The 10,271-nt window shown below is 36.0% G+C and overlaps 1 protein-coding gene and 1 long non-coding RNA gene across 4 annotated transcripts in view; one reads left to right on the forward strand and one right to left on the reverse strand.

The window, feature by feature from the left end:
* Positions 1–3,561, reverse strand: part of LOC115237126 (gustatory receptor for sugar taste 43a-like) — a 24,386-nt gene extending 20,825 nt beyond the window's left edge. For all 3 annotated transcript variants that reach the window (XM_029809979.1, XM_029809978.1, XM_029809980.1), the window contains exon 1: positions 3,470–3,561. The gene's annotated coding sequence lies outside the window, so the exon portion shown is untranslated. The remainder of the gene's footprint in view (positions 1–3,469) is intronic.
* Positions 3,562–8,057: 4,496 nt separating this feature from the next.
* LOC115237124 lies at positions 8,058–9,039 on the forward strand. Its single transcript, XR_003884311.1, has 4 exons — positions 8,058–8,206; positions 8,239–8,329; positions 8,419–8,641; positions 8,728–9,039. It is a non-coding gene; the product is annotated as an uncharacterized LOC115237124 (long non-coding RNA).
* Positions 9,040–10,271: the final 1,232 nt, after the last annotated feature.

The raw sequence follows: 10,271 nt of genomic DNA on the forward strand, positions 1-10,271 counted from the left end.
CATCAGTGGCGCCCAATCAGGGGCTGCCAGCCCCCGTTAATAAAAAAACTACCGCGAATCTTTCCTATCATAATTGTCGCTCCCTTAAGACAAAGGAAAGTGGATCATACGTTCTGGATCCTTCTAGAAGGATTCAAGATTATAAAAGAGGCGCGTACAAGGCGCGGCCGGCTCTTGACCAAAAGTAATCAACGCGTACGCGTAGTTCTTCTCGCGCTGCTCGGCTAAGTTTCGTCGCGACAGTGAATCCAGTGCGCTTTCGCGGCCCGCGATCCACCGATTCTCTGTGCGGTCTTATCGTTCGACAGTGCGGTCTCCTCGTACGAGATTATCCCTCCGTTGCTTGCGGAAATATTAGATATAATTTCATTAAATTGTATATTGTCAAGACGCTCGTCTTTCCGACGGTTCCACGTCATCCTTATTCATCGAGATCAAATATCGCGGCGCTCCTCACTCTCGCGTCCACCTCTCTCTCGCTAACACTATCAAAAGTCATTATGGTGTCATTTCGATGTCATTTTGATGCCATTTTGATGTCATCTTGATGTCATTTGATATTATTGTGATTTTCTGTTCTGCTTGGGTATTCTCCAGATTTGTGCCTTGCGATTTCTTCTTGTTTCCAAACATGAAAAAATGGCTTGGCGGAAAGCGGTTCACGTCAAACGAGGAGGTCATCGCCGAAACAGAGGTCTATTTTGCAGAGTTCGACAAATCATATTTTTTGGATGGCTTATAAAAGTTGGAATATCGCTGGACTAAGTGTATCGGACAAAGGAAAGTAGATCATACGTTCTGGATCCTTCTAGAAGGATTCAAGATTATAAAAGAGGCGCGTACAAGGCGCGGCCGGCTCTTGACCAAAAGTAATCAACGCGTACGCGTAGTTCTTCTCGCGCTGCTCGGCTAAGTTTCGTCGCGACAGTGAATCCAGTGCGCTTTCGCGGCCCGCGATTCACCGATTCTCTGTGCGGTCTTATCGTTCGACAATGCGGTCTCCTCGTACGAGATTATCCCTCCGTTGCTTGCGGAAATATTAGATATAATTTCATTAAATTGTATATTGTCAAGACGCTCGTCTTTCCGACGGTTCCACGTCATCCTTATTCATCGACATCAAACGAAGAGATCATCGCCGAAACAGAGGTCTATTTTGCAGAGTTCGACAAATCATATTTTTTGGATGGCTTATAAAAGTTGGAATATCGCTGGACTAAGTGTATCGAGCTGAAAGGAGACTATGTTGAGAAATAAATACAAAAAATTAAAAAAAAAATGCGTTTTCTTCCCTAACACGGGTACTTATCATACAGCCCTAGTATATACAGGGTGCGGCATTTATAGTGACGCGGGCATATTTTTCGGAAACAAAGTGAGATATCAAAAAATGTTTCAGACAAAAGTTGCATGGTTTCGAGGGGGACACATGATAAAAATATGGATTTGACCATAAGTGGTCTTTTCAAGGTGAGGTCAACGTGGTCGATGTTTTCTTAAAAGGAACTCCCCATTTTTTATTAACAACACATTTTCGTGAAAAATGTTTTATGCAAAAGTTGTAGAGCTCTAAGTGGCGCATTATACAATATAATAATATTAGTAGGACCTTGAATAGCATCGTAAAGATCACGTAAAAATCACTTTGAATTTTTTAAATAGAACCCCCTATTTTTCATTACATATTCTTATAGCTTACCTCAAGAGCTTTCCAAAACAATATAATAAAGTATTTTTTCATTAAGTACTTTTTGAGTTATTTTATATTTTAATCTGACATATTTTGATATAAAAAATAAAATATCTCGTAAAATATTTAGTTTTCGATAATCTTACCCTAACACTTTTATGTACAGAATAATGAGACAAATCAATTAGTAAAAAAAAAATAATTGTTTTTAAGAAAAAGTATGTAATTATTTACACATTTTCGTGAAAAATGTTTTATGCAAAAGTTGTAGAGCTCTAAGTGGCGCATTATATAATAATATTAGTAGGACCTTGAATAGCATCGTCAAGGTCACGTTAAAATCACTTTGAATTTTTTAAATGGAACCCCCTATTTTTCATTACATATGCTTATAGCTTGTATATATATACAGGGTGTTTGATAATAATCACCCCACCCGTAATATGCAGGTAGAGCGAGTTAAACCGAGAAGGAAAGTTCTTTACCATTTTGCGATTTTTGTAATAATTATTGAGAAATTAATTAAAAAAGATCGACCAATTTATGCGAGTATAAGCGCGCAGCGAGAAGAGACAACCCAAAAATAGGCACGTGACAAAGTTTTGAGAGGAGTGCTCTACAAATGACGATAGTTACGTATGACCGATACATAACGATGGATTCTCACGTCCTAGCAACCACATATCAATGCCGCCCATATGAAGCCATTTTTTCTCACTGCGCGGTAATACTTGCGTGAATTGATCGATCTTTTTAAATTAATTTCTCATTAATTATTGCGAAGATCGCAAAACGGTAGAGGACTTTTCTACTCGGTTTAATCCGCTCTACCTGCACCTTACCGGTGGAGCGATTATTATCAGATACCCTGTATATACAGGGTGTCCTAGACCACCCGTACACCCCTTTTCTTTCAAAGAGATTGCATAAGCTTTTGTGTATTCCCCTTCGTGTTTGAATATTGTTCCTACGATACGCATAATAAATATACACATATTTGTATTGTTCCTACTATACGCACAATATGTATATGTATACAGGGTATCTGGTAAAGATTGTGCCAACGCTCGTGAGCGGGTAGAGTACAGTAAACTGAAGACATTTTTCTGTTCGATTTCTGAACAATCAGTTCAATATTTGAATTCCCTGTGTTGGGGTCATATCAGACAAATTAAACTGATAAAAACAGTTATTATACCTTTAATCTTACTAGCCGCTCTTTGCAAGCTTTATATAATCATCACGACTAAAATTTTAATGTAGGATAGATAATTCAACGCGCGCCGGATAGCGGTAAATGAAGGAACTGGCGATTACCGAATACTGTTTTTTGTAATGTTTTTGGAATGTTGCTGTAACATTTTCATGAAATATTTCAATTACATGTTCCAATAATGTTTCAACGATATTACATTGCAACTTGCAAAAGATTGTAACATTCCTGCAATGTAATTGCAATGTTCTGTGCTGTATGGGTTGCGATCGATAACTCGAGTCAGCCACACATGAGAAAGGACAAGAGTCCCGTCTTTGTGTTAAGCCTAATATAATATATATATAATATATAATAATAAGTTTTTTTAGCACTTTTCTAAAGATTGAGAACATAGTTATTTCTCTCTTTTTTCCTTTCAAAAAAGAACCTGCAACGATTGCAAGTCATAACAGGTTATCGACCCAGGCACCCTAGCTGCCTGTAGATTGTTGCTAGAAGGGTGATAGAGAGAGAGAAAGAGAGTTCGCGATATGTGAGTAATTGTTCCAGAAAGAGATACGTACGGAACGGCAGAGACACGGCGGTTATTTTTTTCTTCGACGAACGCAAGGTATCGCGGGTGTGAGCAGGGTGGTCAAACTCCTTTGTTAAAATGTATACTAGCGTTAGTAATGCCATCTATAAGTCTGCCTTCGAAAAATATGAACTACCTTCACAAAAAATCAATATGGCGGATCAGCAGCCCTATTCTGTAACTTTTAACGACAAATTCGCTATCGTTACGCGTCGTTGCGCAGCTATTTTCCGATATGTTTCAACCATAGACATAGTATATCTAGACCGAGTGTTGAGGAATGAGGGCCAAGGTGCACGTAGAAAAGGACATACTCTGTTTCGTGCCCCTTGCGTTCTTTCTCGCTCGCATGTAGGATAGCGTACTCTTTCGCTATGCTACGTGCGAGCGAGAGAGAACGCAAGGGGCACGAAACAGAGTATGTCCTTTTCTACGTGCATCTTTACCCCTACTCCTTAAATAAAGGCAAACGCTCGGTCTAGATATACTATGTCTATGGTTTCAACTGCGTAACGATAGCGACGTGGTCGTTACGAAGTTAGAGAATAGGCCTACACCTCCATAGCAAAAAAAATCACAGTGATATCATAATGATATTGCTCTGTGACAATCGAATGTCACAATGAAGTCATGGTGACATGCGAATGTCCGCTTTGTCACAAGTGTGATGTCTCTATGACATCATTGTGATGTGAAATAAAATATTACAGTGATGCAATTTACATATTAAACGCACACATCAAATGGTCTTATATATATGATTTTTTATAAAATAAATTTAGTTCACTCAATATACATATATAGTTTATATACTCGTATTTTTAAAATATACAAACATATTCGTATATATATATAATAAAAACATGGCCCAATGTAATTAACTAAATAATTAAATAATTAAATTTAATTAATTTATTTCATAACATTATTTTTATTGAAAGTGAACTTTACATTTTAAGTAGATTATATACAAATGATTTTCATTTATTCGGATATTTATCCACCCGATTTCTGAACAATCAGTTTAATATTTGAATTCTTTGTGTTGGGATTCAAATCCTAGAATCAGAAATCAAACTGATAGGAATAGTTATTACAACTTTAATACATGTATATTATTAGCCACTTTGTAAGAGCTATATATAATTCTCATGACTAAAATTTAAATGCGAGATAGAGCGCATAGTGCGTCGCATAGTGATAAGCGAACGAACTAGCGTCTACTAAATACTGTTTTTAGAATGTTTCTGGAATGTTGCTATTACATTTCTGTGACGTTTTATGTTATATTATGATGATATCACTGCGACTATAGTTAATGATATCACTGCAACTTTCTAATAATGTTACAGTAACATCACAATTTTTTTGTGACCTTATGACTCTATTGTGAGTCTATTGTGATGTCACTGTGACTTCATTTGCTATGGGGGCAGGTACGCTTGAAGACACATGTATTTTGCACCTACATGAAACTAGCCGGCAGAAATTATTAAATATGATTATTTTTAACTTTTCTGAGTGTATTTTGTTTGTAAATTGTTTGTAATTGATTGTGAATGTGTTTTTAATGTTTGTGACAAATTAGGTTTTTTGTAATTAATAATTTTAGTTTAGTCATGATGTCAGCCGATACTTTTTAGTAATAAACAGATTTTATGATAACTGATAACTGTTATCGACAGAAAATCGTTTGTGATTTACAAATATACCAATGTTACGTTTGTGAACTGATAAATTTTTTAGTTACGTGCAAAATAAATTTATTTTATAATTGTAATGCGCATGCGCAAAGTATATGGGCTCCTGCCCATAGAGAGCGCATCAAGGAGTGTAAGGCCGGATCTACAATTGATTATTTTCCTCACATTTGACTGTGACTAATCAATTTCTTATGGCTTGAGACTTACTACACTTATTGTAGATCCGGGCTAAGGGTAAGGATGATTTTACATTTGTAGTACGACAAACTTTTTAAGCATACTGATTGGCTGCAAAATAGAAAATTTCTTGAATCTCTAGAAATTAGCTAATTACTGCGCTTAAAAAGTTTGTCATACGACAAATGTAATATCACCCTAAGGGAGAATTCACACCTTGGCAGAAAAGCAGAAGCCAATCAGAACTCGTGCTAGAAAAGCAGAAGCCAATCAGAACTCGTGCTAGAAAAGCAGAAGACATTCTGCTTTTTTAGCGCAAGTTCTGATTGGCCTCTGCTTTTCTGCTTTTCTGCCAAGGTGTGAATCCGGCCTAAGTGTCGGTCTACAATAGTGATTTAAGCTCTAAGCCTTAAGAAATTGACCAATCACGGACAAATATGAAGAGAATACTCAACTGTGATTAGTCAATTTCTTAAGGCTTAAGGCTTAAAATCTTGCAGAAGCCAATCAGAACTCGCGCTGAAAATAAGGAGTACATTCTGCTTTTTTAGCGCAAGTTCTGATTGGCCTCTGCTTTTCTGCTTTCTGCTTTTCTGCCAAGGTGTGAATCCGGCCTAACGCGTGGCGGAAATCATCACGCGTCTCAAAGTTTAAGTATACTTTGCGCATGCGCACTACAATTATAAAATAAACTTATTTTGCACGTAATTAAAAAATTTATCAATTCATAAACATAACATTGGTATATTTGTAAATCACAAATGATTTCCTGTCGATTACAGTTATCAGTTATCATAAAATCTGTTTATTACTAAAAAGTATCGATTGACATCATGACTAAACTAAAACTGTTAATTACAAAAAACCTAATTTGTCACGAACGTTAAAAACAGACTTACAATCAATCACAAACGATTTACAAACAAAATACACTCAGAAAAGTTAAAAATAATCATATTTATTAATTTCTGCTGATTAGCTTCATGTAGTTTGTCATGTATTTTGCAACTCAAACAGAACAAAAAATCGCAATAATATCAAAATGACATCATAATGGCTATCTAAAGTCATTAGAAAATGCCAATAGATAGCATTATTAACGTTGGTATTGTGGGAGCGATATAGTTAAATAACTAGACTTCGGTAATATAATATAAAATATTTAATATTCAAGAACGATGTTTACAGGATGATGGCCAATAAACGAATGAATAAATGTTTCACAATTTGTTGTATGTTTTTAATGTTGTTATGTAAAATGTTTAATCAATAAATGAAATGTGTATATATATATGTGTATAAATGTGTATAAATGTGTATAAATAGTTACAAATGTATTTTATGAAGTTGGTAACAAAATGATCTTGAATTTAGCCGCAGGAACGCCATAGTACTCCCCTCCCAGCGACGTTCTACGTTGCGAATTTAACTTTCTTCTTTGGGCCAGAATATGTTTTGAGGTGTTTTCCGAGTGTAGTTGATTGAGGTGAATTAGAAGAAGAAGGAGATGTCATGACAATGAAATCAGTGCTGGTTTCTTTCGGTAGGAAGGCTGGTTTAAGACGTTCTGTGGTGATATTAACAATTTTTCCTAAAACATCGATTGCAAATAAATTATTACTAATTCTATTAACAACGCGAAAAGGACCAGAATAAGCAGGATGAAGAAATTTTCTAATTGCATCTTTACGAAGCCAAACGTGAGTACAATCATATAAATTTTTATGAAAGAAAGATGTTTTTTTTGTGGTGATGTGCAGTAGGTCTTGATTTGATCTCTTTCATATGTATCCTATGTTTTTCCATGAAAATTTCAGTCAGATGGAAGACCCTCTTCAATGAAAAATTCTCCTGGAAATCTTAATGCAGATTCATAAAGCATTTCCGCAGGAGATGTATTCAAATATTCTTTAAAGAAGTACGAAGTCCAAGTAAAACAGTTGGCAAAATCTCAATCCAATTTTCATTTGCGTGACACATAATAGCACTCTTCAATGTACGGTGCCATCGTTCCAGGATGCCATTGGAAGTCGGATGATAAGCTGAGGTTCTAATTCGCTCGCAATCAATTAGGTTGGTGAGAGCCTTAAATAATGAAGCTTCAAATTGAGGACCTTGATCGGTTGTGATCATCTGAGGAACACCATACCTCGCAACCCAGTGCGTATAAAAGGCTGTAGTAACAGTATCTGCTGAAATTTCAGTTAGAGGAATTGCCCATCTAGACAATCTGTCAATCATGGTTAAACAATAACGAAAATTTTGACAAATAGGAAGAGGACCAATCAAATCTAGATGAATGTGCTGAAAACGTTGATCCGAAATAGCAATCTTTTGAGGAAGATTCTTGGTATGTTTTTGGATCTTGGCACGTTGACAAGGCAGACAAGATCTAGCCCATTCCTTTATATCCTTCTTCATAGTTGGCCAAATAAATTTTTGTTGTATTAGTTTGCAGATAGAACGACCACTTGGATGAGATAAACCATGAACAACATCAAAAATTTTCCTACGAAGCTGTTGTACATAAGGACGAATATTAACGGTAGATCAGTCACAGAAAATAGACGTAGTCGAGCCAGTAAGTATAAGTTTTTGAAGCTTGAGAGAAGAATTAGTGAGAAGTGTTTTTTATTCCTCATCTTCTTTTTGTAATTCTGCTAACTCTTCCAGAGAAACTATGATTGGCATCGAAACGGATTCAATTCTTGAGAGGGAATCTGCAACTACATTTTGTTTACCAGATATATGCTCGATGTTTGTTGAAAATTGAGCAATGAAATCAAGATGTCGGATCTGTCTGGGTGAAGCTTTATCCAATTTTTGTTGAAAAGCATAAATTAAAGGTCTATGATTGGTAAAGGTCTATGAATGAAAGGTATATGATCTGTCCGAATAAGAATCTGACGTCCTTCAAGTATGTACCTGAAATGCTTGATGGCTAAATAAATACCAAGAAGTTCACGATCGTAAGTACTATAATTACGTTGAGTGTCGTCCAATTTCTTTGAGAAAAATGCGATTGGTTTGTTAATCCCATCAATTATTTGTTCTAAAGATGCACCTACAGCAAAATCCGATGCGTCACAAGTGAGGATAAGAGGTACAGTTGAAGCCGGATGCGCTAAAGTTGTGACTCGTAAGAGTTCTTCTTTGCAATTTTTGAAAGCTTCTTCAGCTTCAAAAGTCCAAGTGACTAACCTTTTATCCCTTTTCCTGCTATCCTTAAGATAATCCGTAAGAACTGCCTGATGTGATGCAGCATTTTTCAGACAACGACGGTAAAAGTTGATAATACCTATAAATCTTCTTAACTCATGAATTGTTTTAGGTTTTTTATAATCAATAATGGCTTTGACTTTTTCAGATGTCGGTTTAATTCCTTGCTTGGAAACTAAATAGCCAAGGAAAGAAATTTCATCCTTACCAAAAAGACATTTGGACAAATTAATCGTCATGCCGAATTGTTTAAGCCGAGAAAACACAGTATGAAGATGTTTGGCATGTTCTTTCTCATTAACAGAAGCAATTAAGATATCATCAAGATAACAGACACAAAAATCAAGTCCAGATAATATGATATTCATAAGACGTTGAAAAGTCTGAGCAGCATTACGCAAACCAAAAGGCATTACAAGAAATTCAAAAAGGCCGAATGGAGTAGTAACAGCTGTTTTTGGTATGTCCTCTTTTGAACTTTCCACGCAAAGCGAGGTTCAACGCAAACCTATGTGTCTAGTTTTTTGATAGTGGAGCCCCCCGTAGGGGGGGCGGAACATACAGTCTCCACACATATTCTTTTTAATGCGAAGTAAGGTTGCACATAGGTTTACAACTTTCCACGCGAAGCGAGGTTCAACGCAAACTTATGTGTCTAGTTTTTTGATAGTGGAGCCCCCCCCCCCCGACGGGGGGGGACATACAGCCTCCACACATATTTGGTATAGAGTTAAATGACAAAAGACCGTCAGAATTTCTACGTGAAATTAAACAATTAGCAGGAGGAGCAATTTCAGAAAATGTATTACATTCTATTTGGTCGCAAAGATTACCTTCTTAAGTTCAAGCTACTTTAGCTTTAGGTTGTAGAAGATTGTCCTTTAATCAAGCTTGCTGAATTAGCTGATAAAATTTTGGATCGTGAAACTAGCCTTCAAGTAGCGACAATAGCTTCCCCGGCGGAGAAAAACATTTCGAATCTTGCTGATCTCGAACGTAGAATTGCAGCTCTGGAAGTAAAACGTGTATGTAGTAGATCAAAATTTAGATACAAAGATAAAAGAAGATTTAGATCATCTTCTAGAAATAAATCTGATAAAGATAACCAAAAAATTTGCTTTTACCACAAAAAATTTGGTGCTGAAGCTCATAAATGTACAATACCTTGTGACATGTCTAAATCTCTTGTCGAAAAGCAGGAAAACTAGCTTCACCGTTGAGTTGTGAGGCGGCTGACAACGGTTCACCTAACAATCGCCTCATTATAACTGATAAAACTTCAGGGATTAATTTTTTGATTGATACAGGAGCTGACATTTCCTTAATTCCTGAAAGGTTGGTATTAAAAACTCAAACTTTTTCCTTTAAACTTTATGCAGCCAACGGAATCAAGATTAATACCTACGGTTTAAAAACTTTAAATCTTGGACTACGAAGAGTTTTTAAATGGAAATTTTGCTTTGCGGATATTCAGAGACCTATATTAAGTGCAAATTTTTTGAGTCACTATGGAATTTTAGTTGACTTTAAAAATAGAAAACTTCTTGATAGTGTTACCGGTCTTTCATTTAAAGGAAAACTATCTAAAGTTAATCACTTATCGATTTGCACTACATTTCCTGACTCACCTTTCCATAAGATTCTTGCTGAGTTTCCTGAACTAACTTGTTTTGCTCCTATTTCCACAACCAA

The sequence above is a fragment of the Formica exsecta genome, unplaced genomic scaffold, assembly GCF_003651465.1.
Source record: "Formica exsecta isolate Colony F162 unplaced genomic scaffold, ASM365146v1 scaffold275, whole genome shotgun sequence".
Taxonomy (NCBI): domain Eukaryota; kingdom Metazoa; phylum Arthropoda; class Insecta; order Hymenoptera; family Formicidae; genus Formica; species Formica exsecta.